We start from the raw sequence: 26,148 nt of genomic DNA, 5'->3' as shown, positions 1-26,148 counted from the left end.
TGGTGGCCAAAACGATTCAGAAAAGGGGGTGGTGATGGACAGAGCATCTGAATTAAGCAGAACACTCATACCCAGTCAAAAGATCAGGGCTTGATCCATCACCGTTTTTTAGCTCACTGCACCATCCCAGTTCAGAACCTGGCTACATGCAAATTAGTCTGTTCCTGGCCCAGTGCATCATGGGAACAGGGCAGACCAAACTACCAAGCCAATTCTTTACTGGAAAGGAAACAAGCTTCCGGGGACCGGTTTCTGGCATTACAGCCGTCTTCGGCCCGGCTTGCTTGAATCCTGATGGTGCAGTGAGCAAGGGCCTCACATCTGAGCATACCCTTCCACGCTTGTGGTGGCCAAAACGATTCAGAAAAGGGGGTGGTGATGGACAGAGCATCTGAATTAAGCAGAACACTCATACCCAGTCAAAAGATCAGGGCTTGATCCATCACCGTTTTTTAGCTCACTGCACCATCCCAGTTCAGAACCTGGCTACATGCAAATTAGTCTGTCCCTGGCCCAGTGCATCATGGGAACAGGGCAGACCAAACTACCAAGCCAATTCTTTACTGGAAAGGAAACAAGCTTCCGGGGACCGGTTTCTGGCATTACAGCCGTCTTCGGCCCGGCTTGCTTGAATCCTGATGGTGCAGTGAGCAAGGGACTCACATCTGAGCATACCCTTCCACTCTTGTGGTGACCAAAACGATTCAGAAAAGGGGGTGGTGATGGACAGAGCATCTGAATTAAGCAGAACACTCATACCCAGTCAAAAGATCAGGGCTTGATCCATCACCGTTTTTTAGCTCACTGCACCATCCCAGTTCAGAACCTGGCTACATGCAAATTAGTCTGTCCCTGGCCCAGTGCATCATGGGAACAGGGCAGACCAAACTACCAAGCCAATTCTTTACTGGAAAAGGAAACAAGCTTCCGGGGACCGGTTTCTGGCATTACAGCCGTCTTCGGCCCGGCTTGCTTGAATCCTGATGGTGCCACCCCCTTTTCTGAATCTTAATGTGGCTGTGGGCCTGCTAATCAGACCCACAGCCTGCTGTTCTCTCTCTAAATTAATGCTAATGCACCCTAGGTGCATTACCAATTGGAACTGGTTCACCTTATAGGCCCCTGTAACAGTGTATCCTAGGTACCCAGGGCATAGGTGTATCCAATGCCTACCAGGGGCTGCAGCATTTATTGTGCCACCCCTGGCCTGGCCTAGCTATTTGACACAACTGGCTGATCACTCAGCTGGGGTAAGTTGGTGTAATCACCTCTTACTTAGGTATAGTATATCTATATCTAACATATATGGACACATGTTAACCTATGAGTCACTCCTATGGAAGGCCTCGACAATCCTGGAGGCAGAGTGCTTGGTTTCATGTGAGATGGTGCTCTGGAATGAGCTGAGCCTGTCTGCAGCTTTCGGAACAACGTCCTTTAGCTGTTTCCAGATATTGCCATACCATATACTCTAAAGTGCATTATGAACCTCGCGGTTAAATGCTATCTTTGGTTTGGCTTTATCAAAACATGTCGAGTAAGGGGTCATACGAATTGGAATACTACCCCCTCGCCAATTCTGTCGACGGGGGTAGCATTCCACCCTTCTAGAGGGACACGACATGTACCTAACCTGAAACCCGGGTAAAGTTAAACATGAGCCTCAGCATCACAAAATGGATGCTGCCACCACAGACACAAGTATGACCTCCTGCTGCTGTGAGTCCTTCCAGCCTGGGAGGCTTGGACAAAGGGTTTCCTGTCAGGGGAGGTGCTTGCACCACCCCCATCAGGATTTTGTGCAGTGGGTTTGGGAGGGCTGAAAAGAATGAGACATGCCTGGGGCACACAAGGTGTCACTGTGCATATGCCAGTTCAAACCGGTCCTCGGGCTCTCCAGCCCCAGTCCTGGCGCAAAACTGGACAAAGGAAAGGGGGTGAACCATCCCCTTCCTGGTCCCACCCAGAGGAGGGACCTAGCAGGTAATCCAGCCCCTAGATTTGGTTTAAGAGTAGGAGCTGTGTCCTAAGACTTCAGATCATCCTGAACTCGACTTGCAACTAAGAAGAAAACTGGACTTCGACATTCTGCTGCACAGAAGACTGAAGAACATCTCCCTTGTGGCCAAGGAGTGACCACCCTGTGAATACAGGCACCATCCAGCAACTCGACGTTTGCTTTGCCGCCGCCTCCCGCCAGACCCCGAGCCCAGAGCCCGACAAGACCTGGATTCCCAGACATCTCTAAGCCCGATCCACAGTCCCTGAAAAGAAGAGACCCGTGGAGGCATCGAGAGACGTGGGACGGCTATCTTGAAAGACCCCCGAGAAGCTGACTGCGCAGCACCCAAGGCATCCTCAATGCTGTGCTTTGGGGTTTGAGAAGCCCCACCACCGAGCAGAATCTGCACTGAAGATCAGCCCCCAGCATCTCCATGATCTGCGTGGGGCCCTTTTGCATTTTGCCACTCGACGCCTCATCCCGGTTACTGGCCCGTTGGCTAGTGGCCATCTTGGCGACGAAATCTACAATCAACACCACTGGTCTGGTTGCTCCAGACCGGCCCTCGCTCTTGTAAAAAGGAGCAGCCACTCTGACTTTGCTGGTCAGAGTAACAAGCTTTCTTCACGTCCTGCATGGCTTGCTTTTGCCAAGGCCTGTTCGCTTCAATCAAGTTGCCGACACCGCCATCAGCGAGAGCCTGCGTGGGACAGCTCGTGATCGACTCCTGGACGTCCCTGACCTCTTCGTGTCCACGTGGCTGCAGAGACAAGCTTCCATTCTTCACCTGTTGGCACCCGGCATCGCCTGGTTCCCTCCTGGTTCCACGGTAGTCATTGGCTAGTGACTTTGAACATTGTCCCCTCTGCTTTCAGGTCTTCACATCGTCAGATCCACCCTTGGATCCATCGGAACTCTTCTCGACTGGCCGCCTGCAGCATCTTCATCTACAGGCTCCATTGAACTACACGACGAAACCTGACGCACTTTGAACCCTATGCATCCACTTCCTGTGGGTGAGGTAACGCTGGCACTCCGGTGCTCCTGTTGAGAGAAACATCTCTAGTGTCTAGGTTTTAAGTTGTTAGGTTCTGTTCCATCCGGAAGATTCCCTTTGCAGTCACTTTGTACTTTTTACGCACCCATTGAAAGTCTATGGGCGCCCGCGTGTAACTTCTAACACTGCACATGTACTCCGTGGGCCTCCTGGTCACTAACTCTTGTTAGCTCCTTGTAGTACCAGATATTCTAAAGGCCCTAGGCCTTACCACTGTTCGTATAGCGGTTCTTATACCATTAGGTTAGTATATGGTTTTAGGGGCCACCAGGGCCTATCCATATTGTGCAACTTTTGTATATTTAAACACTGTTTTGTTTTAACGCATTTGCTTCTGTGCTCATAAAGAGTATAGGGGGTACTTGTAGTAAATATATATATATATATTTTCAATATATATCTGTGTGGTGTCCTTTCATTTGGTATTCAAGGAGAGTGTATATGGTAAAACAGCTTGTTTCACATGCCTTTACAGAGTTTAGCCCAAGACTGCTTTGTCCATGCTACCTCTAGGATAGCTGGTCTATAAGGTTGACTTACAACCAATAATCATAAGGGTTGCTTGGCATGGTGCAAGGTTATCACTAGAACTAGTGAACATCATATACCAGGCCAACTTCTCACATTGGTGAGCAGCGGTTGGGATTTGATCTTGCTGTTGTTTTACCATTGCAATCTTTCAAAATACCATTTGAAAGATCATACAGGTACCTGTTAGGTACATATAAAACAAGACTAGTATACTTAAGTTCTACTGAACTTAGTTGTTGTAGAGCAAAGGGATTAGCACACCCTGACTACAACTACTAGATAGGTTTAGTAGGTAAACACCAGTGTAGGGAGATTGCAACACATCCACCTACACTAGAGCCATGTCTGGAGCAGAGGGGTCCACTGGACCTGTCCCTGTTGAGAGTGACCCTCCAAGGGCACCATCCAAATTTGCTATGTTAAACTTTAAAGAGATGAGGCAGCTGTGTACCTTAAGATGTCTCAAAACGGGTCAGAACCCTAGCACAGCACACCTCAGAGAGCTTTTAGACCAGTCTGAAGCTCTAAAGACCTCCAATCCTTACCCCAAAGGGTCTGGAGAAGGAGGCTCTCCCTCTGAAGATGATAACACTGATGCCCCTGTCCCTGTTGTCCAGAGAGATGAGGAACACCAGAACACTGGAGATACTCAGCTTGAGGATGAGGAGGAGGAGGAGGAAGAAGAAAGTGATTCTGATGATGAGAGACTTGGTCAGGTGCCAGTCAGGAGACTTAGCCAGGCTAACTTAAGCCTATTTGGGACTGAGACAGGGTCAAACCCACTCAGACCCCCAGGTGGACTTAACCAGGAGCATAGGAGGAGAAGGAATCAATCAGGTGAATCTAACACTTCCCATGCTTCTAGAGGTTCTCATGGTCACTCCAGAAGGAGAATGACAACCCCTCAGAGGAAGGAACATGAGGCCAACATGAGAGAGGCTGAGATTAGGATCCAGAAGAGAGAGCTAGAAGTAGCCATGATCCAAGAGAAGCTTTCTAAAGCAAGACAGCCTAGAGAGAGTGGATTAGGATCCACTGGTGGCAGCACTATCCCTAAGGATAAAGACAGGTCCTATGACAATAGAAACCTGAGTAAGATTGTGCCCCCCTACAAAGCAGGGGATGACATCCACAAATGGATAACTGCACTTGAGAGGGCCTGCAGAGTACAGCAGATCCCTCAGGAGCAGTGGGCAGCAATCTTGTGGCTCTCCTTTGAAGGTAGAGGCAGAGACAGACTCCTCACAGTTAGTGATGAGGAGTCTAGAAACTACCTGGTCCTGAAGAAGGCTCTGGTTGATGGGTTAGGCTTAACCACTGAACAGTACAGGTTGATGTTCAGAGAGACCCAGAAGACACAGACTCAGGACTGGTCTGAATTTGTTGAATGTGCCACTAAGGCTCTGGAGGGCTGGTTGCTGGGAGGTAAGGTTACAGACTATGAAGGATTGTACAATTTACTCATGAGAGAACAAATTTTAAATAATTGTCAGAACCAGCAGTTGCATCAACACCTGATTGACTCAGATCTGACCTCTCCGCAAGAATTGGGAAAGAGGGCAGACAAATGGGTTAGAACCAGGGTTAAGCAAAAGAACCAGAACCAGAACCCGGGTGGTGACCAAAAGAAGGCAGACCAGAAGGGTGGGGAGCAGAAAGCTAAAGACCAGAAGTCTTCAACAGGGCCCCAAACCAATACTGAGGGTGGGTCCCAAACTTCCAAGAAGAAGAAGAAAGAAGGTCAAAGGAAACCCTGGTGTAGTATCTGTAAAAGAACCTCTCACTGGACCAGTGAGTGTAAAAAGGGTGGAGCCCCCAACACTGCAGCCCCTAAGGCACCTGCACCCACTAGTACATTCAGCAGTGTTGGTCCACAAACAAAGGGGGTAGTGGGTATCACCTTGGAAACTGAGGGAGAGTCTGGCCTAGTCAGAACCCCTACACAGGCCGTTCTGATTTGTGATGTGGACATGGATTTGTCCACTACTGTGAGCCCCAGTAATCTGGACAAGTACAGACAGACACCTTTGATTAATGAAAAAGTGGCTCAAGCATACAGGGACACATGTGCCAGTGTCACCATGGTGACACCTTGCTTTGTGGACCCTGGACAATAGATACCAGGTGATAATTACCTGGTGACCAATGCCAGCAATGTCACTACTACACAAAGTGTGGCAATTGTTAATTTCTCCTGGGGAGGGGTAACTGGCCTAAAAAGAGTTGTGGGTAGTGCAGATCTCCCAGTTGAATGTTTTTTGGGCAATGACCTGGAGAGCTCTCTATGGTCAGAAGTAGAGTACAGGACTCATGCAGAGATGTTAGGGATATCATCACATGTCCTTGCTGTGACTAGGTCACAGGCCAGAAAGTGCCTCTCTGAACCTCAGGTCTTGGATCCTGGAATAATGGACCAAGCACCTACCAAGAAGAAGAACAGGAGGGTTAAGGCTGTGCCTTCCCACCTGCCTACAAGTGAGGATCAGTCTTCCCAGGAAGATGATCTTGAGACCCTTGAAGGAACTGTCCCTGAAGAACTTGAACATGACCAGGTTGAGTTTCTGGGGACAGGGGGGCCTTCTAGGGCAGACTTGGGGCAGGCTCAGTTAACCTGTCCTTCTCTTGAACCCCTCAGACAGCAGGCTGCTGCTGAGGCTGCTGGGAATGCTCAAGGTACCCATAAAGTGTATTGGGATGATGGGCTCCTTTATTCGGAGGGTAGAGACCCCAAGCCTGGTGCACCCAGTAGGTTGGTTATACCTCTGCAATTTAGGGGCTTCCTTCTAACCTTGGCCCATGATATTCCTTTAGCAGGACACCTAGGCCAGAACAAGATTTGGGACAGGCTTGTCCCTCACTTTCACTGGCCTCACATGTCTGAAGATACCAAGGAGTTTTGTCGCTCCAGTGTAACCTGCCAAGCCAGTGGCAAAGCTGGTGGCACAACAAAGGCCCCCCTGATACCACTACCTGTGGTGGGGGTGCCCTTTGAAAGAGTGGGGATTGATATTGTAGGTCCAATGGATCCCCCTACAGCATCTGGGCACAGATTCATACTGGTGGTGGTGGACCATGCCACCAGGTACCCAGAGGCAATTCCCCTTAGGACCACAACAGCTCCTGTTGTGGCCAGGGCCTTACTTGGAGTTTTTTCCAGAGTGGGGTTTCCTAAGGAGGTAGTATCTGATAGAGATGCAAACTTCATGTCAGGATACTTGACAGCTATGTGGAAGGAATGTGGTGTCATCTACAAGTTCACCACTCCTTATCATCCACAATGTAATGGGCTTGTTGAAAGGTTTAACAAGACCCTAAAGGGTATGATCAAAGGATTACCTGAGAAGATCAGGCGGAGATGGAACATCCTTCTACCCTGCCTTCTGTAAGCTTACAGAGAGGTCCCACAAAAGGGGGTTGTCTTCAGCCCCTTTGAATTGTTATTTGGGCACCCTGTAAGAGGACCCCTATGTCTAGTGAGGGAAGTATGGTAGTTACCTCTCAGAAAGCCCAAGCAGGACATAGTGGACTATGTACTTGGTCTCCACTCCAGGATGGCTGAGTATATGGAGAAGGCATCCAAAAACCTTGAAGCCAGCCAAGAATTACAAAAAGTTTGGCATGACCAAAAGGCTGTCTTGACTGAGTATCAGCCTGGACAGAAAGTATGGGTGTTGGAGCCAGTGGCCCCAGCAGCACTCCAGGACAAATGGTCTGGACCCCATACCATTGTTGAAAAGAAGGGAGAGGTTTCCTACTTGGTGGACCTAGGAACTCCCAGGAGCCCCCATAGGGTGCTCCATGTCAACAGATTGAAGGCATATGTTGATAGGGCAGACATGGGCTTTCTCATGGCTACAGATGAGGGCAGGAGGAAGAGAGTGACCCTCTCCCAGACCTGTTGACTCAGAACCCCGAAGATGGCTCAGTTGATGGTGTGGCCTTGGATGGCAGCCTCACTGAACATCAACAAAATTACTGCCGACAAGTTTTACAGTCATATAGACATATGTTCTCCTTGACACCCAGTCAGACTAATTGGTGCACCCATGTGGTGGACACTGGTGACAGTCTTCCTGTGAAGAACAAGATTTACAGGCAACCTGACCATGTCAGGGACTGTATAAAGACTGAGATACAAAAGATGCTGGAATTAGGTGTTATTGAGCCTTCAGAGAGCCCCTGGGCTAGCCCAGTGGTCCTGGTCCCCAAAGCTCATACCAAAGATGGAAAGAGAGAAATGAGGTTCTGTGTGGACTACAGAGGACTCAATGCTGTCACCAGGACAGATGCACATCATATTCCAAGGGCAGATGAGCTCATAGACAAATTGGCTTCTGCCAAATATTTGAGCACATTTGATTTGACAGCTGGCTATTGGCAAATCAGGTTAGCTGAGGAATCCAAAGCCAAAACTGCTTTTTCTACCCCAGGAGGTCATTACCAGTTTGTGATGATGCCCTTTGGTTTGAAAATTGCGCCTGCCACCTTCCAAAGGTTGGTGAATCAAGTCCTTACTGGGTTGGATGACTTTTGTGCAGCTTATCTTGACGATATTGCTGTCTTCAGCTCCACCTGGGAAGATCACCTGGTCCACCTGAAGGAAGTGCTAGAGGCTCTGCAAAAGGCAGGCCTCACTATCAAGGCCACAAAGTGCCAGATAGGAGAGAGTAAGGTTGTATACTTGGGCCACCTTGTAGGTGGAGGCCAAGTTCAACCACTGGAGAGTAAGATCCAGACCATCAAGGACTGGTCCCCTCCAATCACCCAGACTCAGGTCAGAGCTTTCTTGGGCCTGACTGGGTACTACAGGAAGTTTGTTAAGAACTATGGGTCCATTGTGACTCCTCTTAATGACTTGACATCCAAGAAGATGCCCAAAAAGGTTCAGTGGACAGTAAGCTGTCACAAGGCATTTGACGACCTGAAGAAGGTCATGTGCTCTGCACCTATCCTGAAGAGTCCTGACTACTCAAGAGAGTTTATTGTCCAAACAGATGCTTCTGAGTTGGGAGTGGGAGCTGTGCTTTCACAACTTAATATAGATGGTCAAGACCAGCCCATTGCTTTTATTAGCAGAAAGCTGACCCCTAGAGAGAAACGTTGGTCAGCCATTGAGAGGGAGGCCTTTGCTGTGGTGTGGGCCCTGAAGAAGTTGAGACCATACTTAATTGGGACTCACTCCAAGATTCAGACCGACCATAAGCCCCTCTTATGGCTTAATCAGATGAAGGGTGAAAACCCCAAACTACTCAGGTGGTCCATTTCCCTACAGGGGATGGACTTTACAGTGGAGCACCACCCAGGGACTGACCATGGTAATGCAGATGGTCTCTCCAGGTACTTCCACTTAGAACATGAAGACACAACTGGTCAAGGTTAGTCTAATGTCCCTGCGTTTGGCGGGGGTTGTGTAGGAGAGTAGGGTCTGCTATCCTATGGTCACCCCAAATTTTTGCTTTTTGCTTCACTGGTTTCTGACTTAATGTGGCTGTGGGCCTGCTAATCAGACCCACAGCCTGCTGTTCTATCTCTAAATTAATGCCAATGCACCCTAGGTGCATTACCAATTGGAACTAGTTCACCTTATAGGCCCCTGTAACAGTGTACCCTAGGTACCCAGGGCATAGGTGTATCCAAGGCCTACCAGGGGCTGCAGCATGTATTGTGCCACCCCTGGCCTGGCCTAGCTATTTGACACAACTGTCTGATCACTCAGCTGGGGTAAGTTGGTGTAATCACCTCTTACTTAGGTATAGTATATCTATATCTAACATATATGGACACATGTTAACCTATGAGTCACTCCTATGGAAGGCCTCGACAATCCTGGAGGCAGAGTGCTTGGTTTCATGTGAGATGGTGCTCTGGAATGAGCTGAGCCTGTCTGCAGCTTTCGGAACAACGTCCTTTAGCTGTTTCCAGATATTGCCATACCATATACTCTAAAGTGCATTATGAACCTCGCGGTTAAATGCTATCTTTGGTTTGGCTTTATCAAAACATGTCGAGTAATGTGTCATACGAATTGGAATATTACCCCCTCACCAATTCTGGCGACGGGGGTTGCATTCCACCCTTCCAGAGGGACACGACATGTACCTAACCTGAAACCCGGGTAAAGTTAAACATGAGCCTCAGCATCACAAAATGGATGCTGCCACCACAGACACAAGTCTGACCTCCTGCTGCTGGGAGTCCTTCCAGCCTGGGAGGCTTTGCCAAAGGGTTTCCTGTCAGGGGAGGTGCTTGCACCACCCCAGACAGGATTTTGTGTAGTGGGTTTGGGAGGGCTGAAAAGAATGAGACATGCCTGGGGCACACAAGGTGTCACTGTGCATATGCCAGTTCAAACCGGTCCTGGGCCTCTCCAGCCCCAGTCCTGGCACAATACTGGACAAAGTAAAGGGGGTGTAACCACCCCCCTTCCTGGTCCCACCCAGACGAGGGACCTAGCAGGTAATCCGGCCCCTAGATTTGGTTTAAGAGTAGGAGCTGTGTCCTAAGACTTCAGATCATCCTGAACTCGACTTGCAACTAAGAAGAAAACTGGACTTCGACATTCTGCTGCACAGAAGACTGAAGAGCATCTCCCTTGTGGCCAAGGAGTGACCACCCTGTGAATACAGGCACCATCCAGCAACTCAATGTCTGCTTTGCTGCCGCCTCCCCCCGGAGCCCGAGCCCAGAGCCCAATGAGACCTGGATTCCCAGACATCTCCAAGCCCGATCCACAGTCCCTGAAAAGAAGAGACCCGTGGAGGCATCGAGAGACGTGGGATGGGCCATCTTGAAAGACCCCAGAGAAGCTGACTGCACAGCACCCGAGGCATCCTCAATGCTGTGCTTCGGGGTTTGAGAAGCCCCACCACCGAGCAGCATCTGCACCGAAGATCAGCCCCCCAGCATCTCCACAATCTGCGTGGGGCCCTTTTGCATTTTGTCGCTCTACGCGTCATCCCGGTTACGGGCCCGTTGGCTAGTGGCCATCTTGGCGACGAAATCTACAATCAACACCGCTGGTCTGGTTGCTCCAGACCGGCCCTCGCTCCTGTAGAAAGGAGCAGCCCCTCTGACCTTGCTGGTCAGAGTAACAAGCTTTCTTCACGTCCTGCGTGGCTTGCTTTTGCCAAGGCCTGTTCGCTTCAATCAAGTTGCCAACACCTTCATCAGCGAGAGCCTGCGTGGGACAGCTCATGATCGACTCCTGGACATCCCTGACCTCTTCGTGTCCACGTGGCTGCAGAGACAAGCTTCCTTTCTTCACCTGTTGGCACCCAACAACGCCTGGTTCCCTCCTGGTTCCACAGTAGTCACTGGCTAGTGACTTTGAACATTGTCCCCTCTGCTTTCAGGTCTTCACATCGTCAGATCCACCCTTGGATCCATCGGAACTCTTCTCGACTGGACGCCTGCAGCATCTTCATCTTCAAGCTCCATTGAACTACACGACGAAACCTGACGCACTTTGAACCCTATGCACCCGCTTCCTGTGGGTGAGGTAACGCTGGCACTCCGGTGCTCCTGTTGAGAGAAACATCTCTAGTGTCTAGGTTTTAAGTTGTTAGGTTCTGGTCCATCCGGAAGGTTCCCTTTGCAGTCACTTTGTACTTTTTATGCACCCATTGAAAGTCTATGGGCGCCTGCGTGTAACTTCTAACACTGCACACGCACTCCGTGGGCCTCCTGGTCACTAACTCTTGTTAGCTCCTTGTAGTCCCAGCGATTCTGAAGGCCCTAGGCCTTACCACTGTTCGCATAGTGGTTCTTATACCACTAATTTAGTATATGGTTTTAGGGGCCACCAGGGCCTATCCATATTGTGCAACTTGTGTTTATTTAAACACTGTTTTGTTTTAACGCATTTGCTTCTGTGCTCATAAGGAGTATAGGGGGTACTTGTAGTAAATACATTTATATATATTTTTTCAATATATATCTGTGTGGTGTCCTTTCATTTGGTATTCAAGAATAGTGTATATGGTAAAACAGCTTGCTTCACATGCCTTTACAGAGTTTAGTCTAAGACTGCTTTGTCCATGCTACCACTAGGATAGTTGGTCTATAAGGTTGACTTACAACCAATCATCATAAGGGTTGCTTGGCATGGTACAAGGTGATCACTAGAACTAGTGAGCATCATATACCAGGCCAACTTCTCACATTAACAACTCTCGGAGTACATAGAGGATAAGGGGGGATGTCTCCTCTGATTCTGCTGGATCCCTCTGCGGCGTTTGATAGGTCAACTATAAGATTCTGGTTGACCGCATGTGGAGTATGGGGATCGAGGACACAGCTCTAGATCTCCTCCAATCCTTTCTGGCCAATAGTCAACAAAATGTGGGGTTGGGCAACTTTACATCCAGGCCTTTCTCCATGCCCTGTGGAGTCCTCCATGGCTAGACATTGAGTCCAACATTGATCAATCTTTTATGTCATGCCGCTGGCATCATATGCTGACGACACCCAAATTGTGGTGTCTCTAGCAAAATCTGAAATCAATTCTGGCTCTGCCTTTGGGACCTGCATGAGCAATGTGAGCAAGTGGATGGACAACAATTGTCTTAAACTGAATGCCGCAGAGGCTGAGGTCATCATTTTTGGTGATAACCCCGTATTTTGGATGCCAGCATGGTGGCCTACTGAGCTGGGCCTACTTCCTGAACCCACAAAAAACGCAAAAGATCTTGATCTTTCTGTTAGATAATGAGCTAAACTCAAAGACCAAGTTAACACAATTGCATCTGCCTCATCTTGCTCACTGAGGCTTGTAAAAGAGATTGAAAATGTCATACCTCCTGAGGTTTTTTAAAACTGTGATCATTGAACTGGTACTTTCAAGGATCGACCTCGGCAACAGTCTCTATCTCAACCTTACATCAGGCTCTCTTAGGAGGCTTCTGACTCTGCAGAATGCAGCTGCACACTTCCTCTTCAAAGTTCCAAAATATGAATCTGAAGGAGTAGCTAGCAGGAATCTTCACTGGCTACCAGTCAGACAACATTGCAGGTTCAAGGCCCTTTGTCTGGCCGATAAATCACTGTACGGTCTGGGGCCAGTCTGTTTCAAGGAGAAACTCAAATGGTATGTCCCAGGGAGGACTCTTCCCTCAGGTTCTGCGAAGAACCTGACTTTACCCCACATCCAAGAGGACCACCTGGGGTGGGAAGAGCTTTTTCAGGACCACAACTGTGCTGTGGAATAGCCTACCACTGACACTAAAAGCTGCTCCCTCCTTGCTCCCCTTCAGGAAGGCCTTGAAAACCTGGATCTTTTCACAGGACTAGCAGGCACACAACCATCTGCAAGAAATCTTCTTTGAGCAGCTCTGCATCGATACTAACCCTCTACAGCACCAAGACGCCCTCTGGCATGAGTTTCTGCTTTACAAATAATATTCATTCATTCATAAAATCCTCATCACCAGTTGTAGCGTCCTCATTATGCCCATGAGCATGCAAATGAATACGCCACACATGGAGCTCTGGATTGTACGCCTTTATTCCTTCGCATACAATCTCACTCTGCTCTCTGATTAAACCACAAACGCTAATACCACACCATAACACCTTCCAACAAGGTACATACTTCCTCTACTGAGCCCGCCCAGAACTGCAAGGGTCCTAGCACACAAAGTCTCAAGACACTACAACTACGACCTTGGTGTTGAAAGCAGATGGGACAGCAAAGTTGATTGACCCTTTCACAACAGCAAATTTAGATAGGAGATTCTGCAAATGATCAGAAAGTTAAATATTCACTTCCGTTTGCTGGTGTGAAGTGCATGACAGAGGTAACTGGATTGAATAACGATCATTCCATTAATTATTTTGAGGTTAATGAATTGAGTCGCACAATAGTGAGTCATAGTAACACAGAAAGTACCAAAATACACGTTATTCTCCTAAAACTCGGAATAGGTGGTACATACTGTATCCGATAAAACATTTAAATAATGTATCTCTTGGTATCATTATTTACCGGGTGCGATGAACCTGGCTACTCATAATGAGGGATTATACATCACTGACATCTAACTACAGGGGAGAAATAAATCACATGACCGTGCAACATTTTGTTTGATAATGTTTTCAGAATGCAGCATCTGAGGTCTTCCAAAAAATCGTTTTTTTTTGTCCAGCCAAAGACAATAGAGTGTATTATAAATGTCATGGCATGCTTCTGTTTAGTAACGAATACAACAGATGAAGGAAGCCTGCAGTATACCCACCGAGAAATTGAAGAAATGATGTTGTCTGCTTATAGCTGTAAATCTAATGTACTTGCATTAAAATCGAAAAAGAAAAACAGCCCAAAATTATGTTTAGCCATTGATGGGAAAGAATACTCCTAAATCACAGCCTTAGTTGTTATTGTCGTCAATGACTAAACAGAACAAACGATATTGCTATAGAAGGACTCTGATTTATTGGCGGTCTGACTTCTAATGAGTGCATTTAAATGGATCAAAGTGCAGTGGATCTGATTACAAGCTGTTAAACATGAACAAAAAAAGCCCAAGCCAATTAACACTACATCGGTGACCCTTTGACCCTCTCTGACCTCAATAAAGTATTAATTACCTAAAGACCACAGCTTCTGAAGCATAGCAGGCAGAGACAAACAGCCACTCTAAACACTCCCCAGAATGTGCAATCAGGAGATTTATGAATATACTGTTCAGCAGAAAATACACATATCTGAGAAATGGACGTTTGGATAAAAACATATATTTGACAAAGAGGACCATAAAGATAGGGAAATGTTGAAATAAAAATGTTTGCATGCATTAATCTGACAGCGAGTACGTTTGTGATATATAGTGATTTAATCATGTGGCCCCTTTGCTGATAATACAATCTCTACAATCGCCATTTATAGTAGTTCAGTTGAAGTATCTTACTGCAGAAGGAAAGAAAGAAAAGGCAACCAAATTGCCTTGATTTACCTTAACAATTTGGCTGCAATATGAGCTTACTTCTACATATCCATTTTGCAATTGCAATGTTAATTTAGCTACATTTTAGAAAACATGTATTATATATTCTGCTTATCTGTGCAACATTTTAAGGATGCCCTTACATCACCCTAAACTATTGACTATGAGTGGAGGACAGGAGGGACAGAAATGAACCATAAGGAGAGAGAATAAAGGAATCAAGTCAGAGGAAATTAGGCTAGAGTCTTGTGAATGTGGACTTCTCCAAAATTGCAAACTCTCACTGCATGTGACAATAGTGCATTTTAATGTAGCTAGCCGCAGTTGTCTAGTCCACAGGCTGGTAAAGATTGAGATGTAGAGGTGATGGAGAGAGAGAAGCAGATTAGGAAAGGAGAGAACTGAAGAGAGGATAATAAGTGCCCTTGTCCCCTTGGAATGACTTTTCCCTTGTCCTCCGACCAAGCAAAGCCCTTTCGAGCTGGGCACCAGTGCCTTGAGGCTCTCACCTGACTCCTGGCTCCTGGTCTCTCTCTTTCTCTCTCTCTTTCCATCTATCTTTCTCTCTCACACTTCTCCTCAGTTTTGTGCCTTCTCTCAGTTTGCCACCTATTTATTTATTTAAAGTTTTATATAGCATGAGCATGAACAGAGAGGGTATCAGAGCGCTTTAGAAATGATCAGTGTTAGATTTGGGGGTCTTTAGTTGGCACAGGTAGCTACCTTTCACCAAATAGGGACCCTTGCGTCTAGACAGGGAACGGGGGTACACTCCTAGAATACCCCTGCTCTCCCCTTTGTTTGCTTTGCACGAGCAGACAGGCTTATCTCAGAGGCAGTGTGTAAAGCATTTGCGAACACATACAGTAACCTAGTGACAATACTACAGATGGACACCACACAAGTAGTAGTATAAAAATAAGCATTTTTACATAGACTTGACCCAAGACCACCAACCACCAAAAATCCACAATACTGTACTTCAAAAATGGTAGAAATAGCTTAGTTCTCTTTAGATGTGACAGCAACGCTTTAAGTTCAATGTACCTTTGGATGCGTAACGCTATACAATGAAAGTGTTCCAGGGAAGGTGATTCATCGGTTCATTACACGTAAGAACGGTGATGCGCCAGGTCCCTACTGCTGCGTAGGGGATGCACCGGTTCTTCTCTGCATGGGGAGGTGATGCGTCGGTTTCTTACTGCGCTTCCGTGGTGACGCGACCAGCAGCGCCGTGATGCGATGAAAATCCGGTGCAAAGAAACAAAATGGCGTGTTCTTGATGAAACAACGATCCGTGCATGCCCGACAGTTATGCGGCGACTCAATGATTCTTCTGAGCTGCGACATGCCCTGCGACATGCTTCTCCTTTGATTCAACAGCATCTGCTCTTATGTTAACACTCTGCTCTGGTGAAGCGACGGCGTCTGCTGCGACGGCGACACACTTCTCCGGTGATGCGACGACAACAGCTGCGGCGGCGAAACGCTTCTTCGTCTTCGGTCGCGCTTCCAGATCCCAGCTCCCAGCACCCAGCGACACGCAGTATCTCAGAAGGCCCAGCCCAACAGCAGGCACTTCAATTCCCAGCAAGGGAAGGCAGAGGAGCTGGCTGGTGAAGTCTGTAGTCCCTGAGGCAAGATCTATCTCAAGCCCTTGGAGATCCTTTACAAGTTGATTTGAAAGTAGCACAACTTCCTTTCTCCTTTCTTTGGCAGTCAGGCAACCACTGCATGTCAATCCACCAAACAGCACCCAGCTTAGGGATAGTCTTCTCCTCAGTTTCTCCGGTTCCTCTAGTCAGCAAAGGTTCTTCTTGTTTCCCAAAAGTGATCTAAAGTTCTAGGGTCTGGGTCCCCATATTTATACTAGCAAATACTTTGTCTCTAGCGCAGAGAGTGTCTGTGCCTAGTCTAAACCAGTTTTGTGTAGTCATGGAGCACTTTGTTGACAAGACTTTCCTTTGACAGTGTGGGCCAGGGACATCAGATGCACCACAGGAGGTGGGGCCAGCATTGTGGAAGTCAGGCACAGCCCTATTCAGGTCCTAGGTGCAACTCCTCCCACCCATCTACATTTTGATAGCTCTATTCAATCCAGTGCTGAATCACTCTGTCTCCTGGAATCCCCCATCTCCTGTCACTCAATCTCCAGACAAGGAATACACAACCTAGCAGAGGCAGGCTTGGACAGTTAGGCAAGAAAATACCTACTTTCTAAAAGTGGTATTTTCAAACACAGAATTTTAAAACTTCACTAAAAGATATATTTTATCATTCTGAGTTCAGGCATACTAAACTGGAATTTCTAACTAGTTCCCTGAGTCAGTTAGGATTGTAAGATGCTATAATCAAATTGCCCTTTCTGGCCTACGGGGAACAGGTAGCCTTGCAATAGTGAAAAACGAAAACTGCTGTAATTCACTATTAGGACATGCCACACACACCAGGGCATGTCCTACCTTTTACGTACAATGCACCCTGCCCTTGGGCCTACCATAGGATTGACTAATATGCAGAAAAGGGAAGGTTTAGGGACTGGCAATTGGGTGCACTTGCCCAGTCAACATAGCAGTACCAGACTGCATGCAGGCTCTGCAATGGCAGGCATGAGACACACTTTACAGGCTGCTTCTGTGGGTGGCACAACCAGTGCTGCAAGCCCACTAGAAGCATTTGATTTACAAGCCTTGGGCATACTCAGTGCACTGTACTAGGATCTGACAAGTAAACCAAACCAGCCAATCATGGAGTCACTAATCCATAAATCAATTTACAATAGGGAGAGCATATGCACTTTACCACTGATCAGCAGTGGTAATATGCCCAGAGCCATAAAACCAACAAAAACAGGTCAGAGAAAATGCAGGAGGAAAGCAAAAAGTTTAGGGATGACCCTGCAAAAAGGGCCAAGTCCAACACAACCCCCTTCCAGCCAAAACGCAGGGTAGACCAATCACTACCTTGTTGGGCTTCTCTGCTTTGATAGAACATGGAACCTGGCCCGCAACAGCAGGGGCATATTCCAGTTCCATGCCAATCTGAAACTTTTTGGATCCCTCTGTCCATACTCTCAGAGCCCACCATGCTAACCCATGGGGATTCCTTCTCCTCACCAGTGGACTCCATCTGTACAGCACCTAACCGTAGCTTGCTCGCAGGTGTGTCCCAACAGACAGACACCAAGCCACAGTGGCCACTGACAGTAGCCAGGGATGAGACCTAGGCCTTATGCTTCTCAGGGCTCTCAAACCTCTGTGGCATCAGGGAGAGGGGGGGCAGTAGCCTGTCAGGTGTGACATCCTGACACTGACCTACCAGTCCTAGGCCTGTACCCGGAGGCTGAACAAGAGACTGGGGTGTGCTCTCCCACACTCGGTCCTCCTCCTTGGGGCTCTGGACCCTCCCACAGGGATTGGTACCCCCTTCCAGAATTGTCAGGGTGCCTGTAGCAGGTGTTCTGCACAATTCGCCCACCAGTTCAGGGGTTCTATCCTGCAACTGTGCTTCCAGGTCAGGGGAGACACCCTGAACCTGGCCCTCCAACATAGGGTCTAAACCCTCAGGCTGCACCGGTGTCAGAGGCGAGGACTCCCTCCCTCTGCAACCTCTTCCAGAGCACTGCACCCTCCCAACTGGAGTGGTACCCCTAGAAGCTACATCGTTCAGGACACTGATTACAGTTGCCCCTTCCTCCAGACCAGACAACACCTGAACCTGGCTTCCCAACACAGGGACAAGCCCCTGTTGTTGAACACTTGCCTGGCAAACCAAGACTTCCTGGGGAGTGCATATACCCTCCCAGAGGGTGAGACATTACACATATGTCGTGTGACAGTCTGCCCGGCGCAGATCTCCTGACCCCTGTCCATCTGACAGTACGTGAAGATCCCCCAGGACAGAAGTGGGGTCACCATTGTCATGACTTGGTGACTCAGCCCTTCTGGCTGGCCCCTGACCCACTGGTTCTTCCACTGGGGACTCTTTCCCCCTCTCACCTCTTAATCTGGACTTCTGCACCCTCCACTTAGAAGTGGCACTGCCAGACACCAGAACTGGCGGAGGCCTGCTTACAGACACTCCCAGTTCACCAGACACTAGGGGATCCCCCTCAATGGGCGGCCCATCAGGTAAGCCTAGGCTCCCTTAAAGAACCATCCATGCTCTGAGACTGGGTTTCAGGCACCTTGGGACACGCAACCCCACACTCACTCCATCCCCACTGAGACAGGATGTGAGCCCCTACACCCCTCCCACTACACTGGGACCTAGCTGGGCGACTCTGAACCTCTTCCACCACACAGGTCCAGAAGATACCGGAGCCACTCCCCTCAGGGTCGCTCCCCAATGCCACTCCAGGATCCTGTGGAATCCTCCAAAAGGTCTGCCTACAAGGTGAGCTCCCTGGGGTCAGAGATTTAACCCTCAACAGGTATTGGCATGCTCTGGAAAACAGGGACTTACAATATGCTATCTCACAATTGAATCACATAGCTCCACACAAGGGTTAACCAAGCTATCCTTTACCTCACCATCCAGTACCTCACACACGTACTCCACACCACTCTCCTGAGATTGGCAAGACAGTATCTGACTGTCTCTGTCATTCAACCAACACTCTTCTGGGTGGTCTTCACACTCACATACCAGTACTTCAACGTTGGGGGAACACCTCTCCCTGCACCTCTCATCTAGAGTCAGAATAGTGTCCCTCCCACCAATAGGACCATGAACCCCTGCATCAGTTTCCCATTTTCGTCAAGGACACTGCGTACTACTGGAGCTACCTCATGTCCTTGAACATCCTGGTGTATGTTAACCCACTTCTTCAAATCAGGCACCACATCTCTAGGTATATGTACTGCTCCATCAGCACTAGATAACCCGATTTTGCTGCCACCATCTGAGCTGGATTCCACATCCAATTTAGCAAAGCTCACTTCCTGAGCTACACACATTTCTTTTTTTTGGGCTGAGACACTCATGGCCTCAAGCCTCTTGAGCTCCAAATCAAGCTCCCTCATTCTCAACTCATGCTCAAACTGCATCCTCTTTTCCTCTAGGGCCAATTTCTTAGTTTGCAACTCCAATTCTAACTGCCCACTTAACTTGAGCTTTGTCAGCTCCATCTCATGAATCCTACTCTTCTCCCTGTCCTCCAGCTCTTCTGGGGACAGGCCCTTGGCAAAAACACTGCTACCAGCTGGGGAAGGTGCTCCTCTTCCCCCTGGACCCACCCCCCCTTCCAGCTGCTCCTCTGCATTTTCAGCCCCCTCATCATTCTCAGGGGTATTCCTTGCTTAGACCCAGGCCCTCAGCGCCTTTTGGAACTCCTCCTTCTTGGAGACCGGTCATAGCAATTTTAAATCTCCTGCAGAAGTGCTTCAGCTGTTTCACATTGTAGCATTCTAGTTTCTCCTCTTCCCAATCAAAATCAACAGATGCTATGGATGCTGCTTTATCCATGGTGTTTAAACTTGGCAGTTCTTGTCAAAAAGAGAAAATCCCAGGAAAAACAATGTACCAAAATGTATGTGGTCATGTTTGGTCTGCACTCACTAGTAGTTCACAAATCACTGTATATGAGTCACAAATGCAATTCAAGAATCCTCACCACTGACCACCAATGTTAGATTTGGGGGTCTCTAGTTGGCAGAGGTAGGTACCTTTGACCAAATAGGGACCATTGCATCTAGTCAGGGTAAGGGGGTACACTCCTAAAATAACCCCTGCTCAGCCCCTTGGTAGCGTAGTCTGTTGGACTTGGCCCTTTTCACAGGGTCATCCCTGAACTTTTTGCCTTCCTCCTGTATTTTTTCTGACCTGATGTTAGCTGTTTTATGACTCTGGACACTTCACCACTACTGATCAGTGCTAAAGTGCAAATGATTTCCATATTGTTAAGTGATGTATGGAATAGTGACTCCATGATTGGCTGGTTTGGTTTACTTGTCAGACCCTAGTACACTGCACTGCGTGTACCCAGGGCGTGTAAATCAAATGCTGCTGGTGGGCTTGCAGCACTGGGTGTGCCACCCACAGAAACAACCTGTAAATGTGTGTCTCAGGTCTGCCATGGCAGAGCCTGTGTGCAAACTGGTACTGCCACGTTGACTGGGCAAGTGCGCCCACTTGCCAGTTCCTAAACTTTCCCTTTTTGCATATTAGTCACCAAAATGGTAGGCCCAAATGCAGGGTGCATTGTAGGTAAAAGGTAGGACATTCCCTGAAGTGTGTGGCATGTCCTGATAGTGAATTACAGCCATTTTCGTTTTTCCCTATTGCAAGGCTACCTGTTCTCCCTAGGCCAGAATGGGCAGTTTGATTATAACATCTTATAATCCTAACTGACTCCGGGAACTAGGTAGAAATTCGAGTTTAGTATGCCTGAACTCAGAATGATAAAATATATCTTTTAGTGAAGTTGGTTTTAACATTCTGTGTTTGAAAATACCACTTTTAGAAAGTAGGCATTTTCTTGCCCAACTGTCCAAGCCTGCCTCTGCTAGGTTGTGCATTCCTTGTCTGGAGATTGAGTGACAGGGGATGGTGGATTCCACAAGACAGGGTGAGTCAGCACAGGGCTGAATAGAGCTATCTGTATGTAGATGGGTGGGTGGAGTTGCACCTGGTACCTGAATAGGGCTGTGCCTTCCCTCCACAATGCTGGCTCCACCTCCTGTGGTGCGTCTGATGTCCCTGGCCTACACTGTGAAAGGAAAGAAAGAGTCTTGTCAACAAAATGCTCCTGGACTGACCGGAACAAGGCACAGGCCTCTCTGCTTTCAGAGAACAAAGGGAAAATGAGTATAAAAGAGGAGACCCAGACCCCAGAATTTTAGATAACTTTGGGAAACAAGAAGAACATTTGCTGAGGAGAGGAACCATAGAAACTGAGGAGGAGACTATCCCTAAGCTGAGTGCTATTTGTGGGATTGGCCTGCAGTTGTTGGCTGACTGCCAAAGAAATGAGAAAGGACTTTGTGCTACTTTCATTCAACGTGTAAAAGATCTCCAAGGGCTTGAGATAGAGCTTGCCGCCTGCTGAAGTCTCAGGGACACCACACTTCACCCACCAGCTCCCCAAGAGTTATTTGGAAGTGCCTACAGTTGTGCTGGGCTTTCTGAGTGTCGCAAGGAGCTGGAAGCGCAACTCACAAAGAAGAAGCGTGTCGCCGCCCCAGCCGCCATCACATCAGATTCTGTTGCGTCATCGGGAAGCGTGTCGCCGCAACAGCCGCTGTCGTCGTATCACTGAAGAAAGGTGTCGCCGCTGCAACTGTCGCATTGCATCGCCGAAGCGTCTTGCATCACCGGAGAAGTCACAATTCTGGCTCCACCTCCTGTGGTGCATCGGATGTCCCTGGCCTACACTGTGAAATGAAAAAAGGAGTCTTGTCAACAAAGTGCTCCAGGACTGACCAGAACTGGTTTGGACTAGGCAAAGGCCTCTCTGCCTTCAGAGAACAAAGGGAAAATGAGTATAAAAGAGGGGACCCAGACCCCAGAACTTTAGATCACTTTAGGAAACAAGAAGAACCATTGCTGAGGAGAGGAACCAGAGACACTGAGGAGGAGACTATCCCTAACCTGAGTGCTGTTTGGTGGATTGGCCTGAAGTGATTGCCTGACTGCCAAAGAAAGGAGAAAGGACTTTGTTCCACTTTCAAATCAACTTGTAAAGGATCTCCAAGGGCTTGAGATAGAGCTTACCTCCTGCTGAAGTCGCAGGGACAACAGACTTCACCAACCAGCTCCCCTGCCATCCCTTGCTGGGAATTGGAGTGCCTTCAGTTGAGCTGGGCCTTCTGAGAGACTGTGTGTTGCTGGGAGCTGGAAGTGCTACTCAAGATGTAGAAGCCTGCCGCTGCCTCCTGCAGCCATTGTCGTCGCATCACCGGAGAGGAGTGTCACCGTCGCAGTAGACGCCGTAGCTTCACTGGAGAAGCGTGCCGCCGCTGCCGCTGTTGCTGTAGCCTTTGCATAGCCCGAAGCGCCTTGCATCCCCCAAGCAAAGTGTCGCCATCGCAGCAAATGCCATTGCATCGTCGGAGAAGCGTGGCACAGGGGCTGTTGCAGCTCAGAAGAATCGTTGAGTCGCCGCACGGCCGTCGGGCATGCACGCATCGTTGTCGCATCAAGAAGAAGACGCCATCTTGTTTCATTGCACCAGGTCTTCATCGCATCACGACGCTGCTGGTTGCATTGACACGGAAGCGCAGTAGGAAACTGACACATCACCTCCCCACGCGGAGAAGAACCAACGCAACCCCTGCGCAGCAATAGGGACTTAACGCATCACCGTTCTTACGTGTAAGGATCCGATGCATCACCTTCCCTGCAACACTTTTGTTGTATAGCATTACGCATTCAAAGGTACATTGAAGTTAAAGTGTTGCATGTCACATCTAAAAAGAACTAAGCTATTTCAACCATTTTTGAAATACAGTATTGTCGTTTGTGATCTTATGTTAAGTCTATATAAAAATACGTATTTTTATACTACAACTTGTGTGGTGTCAATCTGTAGTGTTGTCGTTGGGTTACCATATGTGTTCACAAATGCTTTATACACTGTGTTAGATTTAGGGGCCCATAGGGGCCCTTGCGTCTAGTCAGAGTAAGGGGGTACACTCCTAAAATAACCCCTGCTTACCCCCTTGGTAGCTTGGCACAAGCAGACAAGCTTATCTCAGAGGCAGCGTTTAAAGCATTTGTGAACATATTTATGAACACATAAAGTAAGCCAGTGACAACACTACAGATGGGCACCACACAAGTTATAGTATAAAAATAAGTATTTATATATAGACTTAACACAAGACCACAAACGACAAAATTCCACAATACTGTACTTCAGAAATGGTAGAAATAGCTTGGGCCTCTTTACATGGTAAATGCGACACTTTGAGTTCAATGTGCCTTTGGATGCGTAACGCTATACAATGAAAGTGTTGCAGGGAAGGTGATGCGTCAGTACCTTACATGCAAGAACGGTGATTCGTTGGGTCCCTACTAATGCGTATGGGATGCGTCGGTTATTCTCGGCGAGGGGAGGTGATGCGTTGGTTTCTTACTGCGCTTCCATGGCGATGCGACCAGCAGCACTGTGATGCAACAAAGATCCAGTGCAATGAAACAAAAATGGCGTCTTCTCCTTGATGCAACACAATGCGTGCACGCTCAACAGCCGTGCGGCTACTCAAGAATTATAATGAGCCATGACAGGCCCTGCAACACGCTTCTCCGGTTATGCGACGCCGTCTGATGCGACGGCGACACCCTTCTTCCGTGATGCGTCGACATCGGCTGCGGCAGCGACACGCTTCCCGATGATGCAACGGTGTCTGATGCGACAGTGACACTCTTCTCCGGTGATGTGAGGCGCTTCTGCGCAGTGACACCTTCTTCAGTGATGCAACGACTGCAGCGGCAGCGGCAACAGGCTTCTTCTTCGCGAGTCACACTTCCAGGTCCTTTCGACACACAGTCCCTCAGAAAGCCCAACACAACTGCAGACACTTCCAAAGAACTCTTGAGGAGCTCGGGGGTGAAGTTTGTTGGCCCTGTGCCTACAGCAGGAGGCAAGCTCTATCTCAAGCCCTTGAAGATCCTTCACAAGTTGAATAAAAGTAGCTCACTGCAGGCCAATCGCCCAAACAGCACTCAGCTTAGGGAAAGTCTCCTACCTCAGTTTCTCTGATTCAGCTCCTCAGCAACGGTTTGTCTTGTTTCCGAAAAGTGATCTAAAGTTTTAAGGCATGGCCAAAGTGGGCTCTGGCCTTGGGCCCCAGCCTTTCAGGGGAGCCCCCTCATAGTCTTGCCATGATGACCTTGAATACTAAACAGATATTTTTGCATGCCATTATCCCTTAATTTATTATTAAAGTGGGTGGTGTGTGAGAGTCTGTTATAGACATTCTTCAGAGAAATGTTTATTTTTCATGCAACATTCATAAAAAGTTTTCTTTTACCTTGCAATAGAACCAACCATATAAGAGTGTGTCACAGTTATTATTCGCAGTAATGTTAGTGAAGAGCTGATGTATTACAAACTGTAATCTGATACCAGTTAGTGCTGACATTTTATGCAATGATGAGATGAGATAGACATGTTCATGCCCTTGCCTGTAATTTTGCACCACTTAATATTAAAATCTTATGTTTGCGATGAATGAGCTGTTTTCTGGCCTAATTTGACACCATCTAGTGCTGACATCTACAGTGAGAGGAAATAGCCATTTTCAGGTCTGTTCTTGTTATTTGACACCACTGAGTGCTGACATCAAGATGAAAGGGGAATGAGATAGCCGTTTTCAGATCTGGTAATTTCATGTGTCCTAGTACTTTCATCATGAGGCAGCAAGCAGCCTTACCTCATGCTATGATTGCTCCTACCTAAGTGAGTTTGACATATTTGATATGCTTCCCTAAATGTAGCTATCATCAAACTAAAATTGCCTTATCTCTACCTTCACTATATTTTTCACAGCACTCTGTTTTGTTATATCCCTGAACAAACTACACCTCTAACTCCAGTGGATGAGACGTGCTGAATAAAGGAATTCCATGATGACATGCCTATTCTAGAGCCACAGACACTCTGTGGTTCCTAACACCTATAATTAGGTAGGTATTGAGCAATCCATGATTTTCACAATTCAGTGAGTGGAGAGCAATGGAGTGTGATAGATGTGTCAGAAAATTCCACTACAACCATTGTTCTTGGCAGTGATGTGATCTGCGTAGATTCAGTGGCTTCTTTAATCATGAATGTAACCTGCTGTAGATGATCAGAGTTTCCTGGTAGAGGGTAGTGTGGAAGTTGCTGGTAGAAAGCTAAAGTGGCTCTGAATATCTTGACTCACATCTTCAGATTAATTCTCTTGTGAACTGAAATGTAGTGGTGACCAGTGAGTGACTGGCTAGCCTTGCCCTTCCTTAGTCATTCCTGTTTGTTTCACATATTGGAGAGAGTTGTCCTCTTTTTCATATTCATGGAGATTGGCTCAGAAAAGCAGAGTGATGGATATAATACATAAATCAACACTTTATACCCTCCAATTAGCTTTTAGTTACAAGGCTGGTTAGATCATCTGTGCTTGTAAAGAACAATGTGCAAATCAGCTGTGACCTCACTCCCGAAGGAACATTCTGACCTGAATTACTGTGCCACATTCCCTTTTCAAGGGTAAAATAATGGTCAAGGTACGAACTACACAAGATTCCTATCTAAGGCTGTGTAATTTTTAAGGCCAGCTGCAACAGTTACCTCTCAAATTACATTCATATTTCACTATACTGATTCACCACTAATCCTTAATGGCTTCTGGAGTAGAGCGCTTAAACGCCCCATTCAGGGGTAACAAGTGCTATATTAATGCAAACCTTTTTCCCTTTTCTATCCCTCCACTATCCTTCTGAATCCAAATAACTGACTAACATATCCACCACTCTTTCATATTTCACTATACTAATTCACTACTAATCCTTTATGGATTCCGTAGTAGCATATTACTCGCCGAAAAAGCGTTTCGCCGCCTTCTCAGGGAGGAAGACATCATTTACACCAAATGTGATACAACACATTCCATTACAATGCGGTCATTACAACGACC

This window comes from Lissotriton helveticus, chromosome 6, assembly GCF_964261635.1.
Source record: "Lissotriton helveticus chromosome 6, aLisHel1.1, whole genome shotgun sequence".
Classification (NCBI taxonomy): Eukaryota; Metazoa; Chordata; class Amphibia; order Caudata; family Salamandridae; genus Lissotriton; species Lissotriton helveticus.
The sequence above is the reverse complement of the archived record's forward strand: the minus strand, read 5'-3'. Positions refer to the sequence as shown.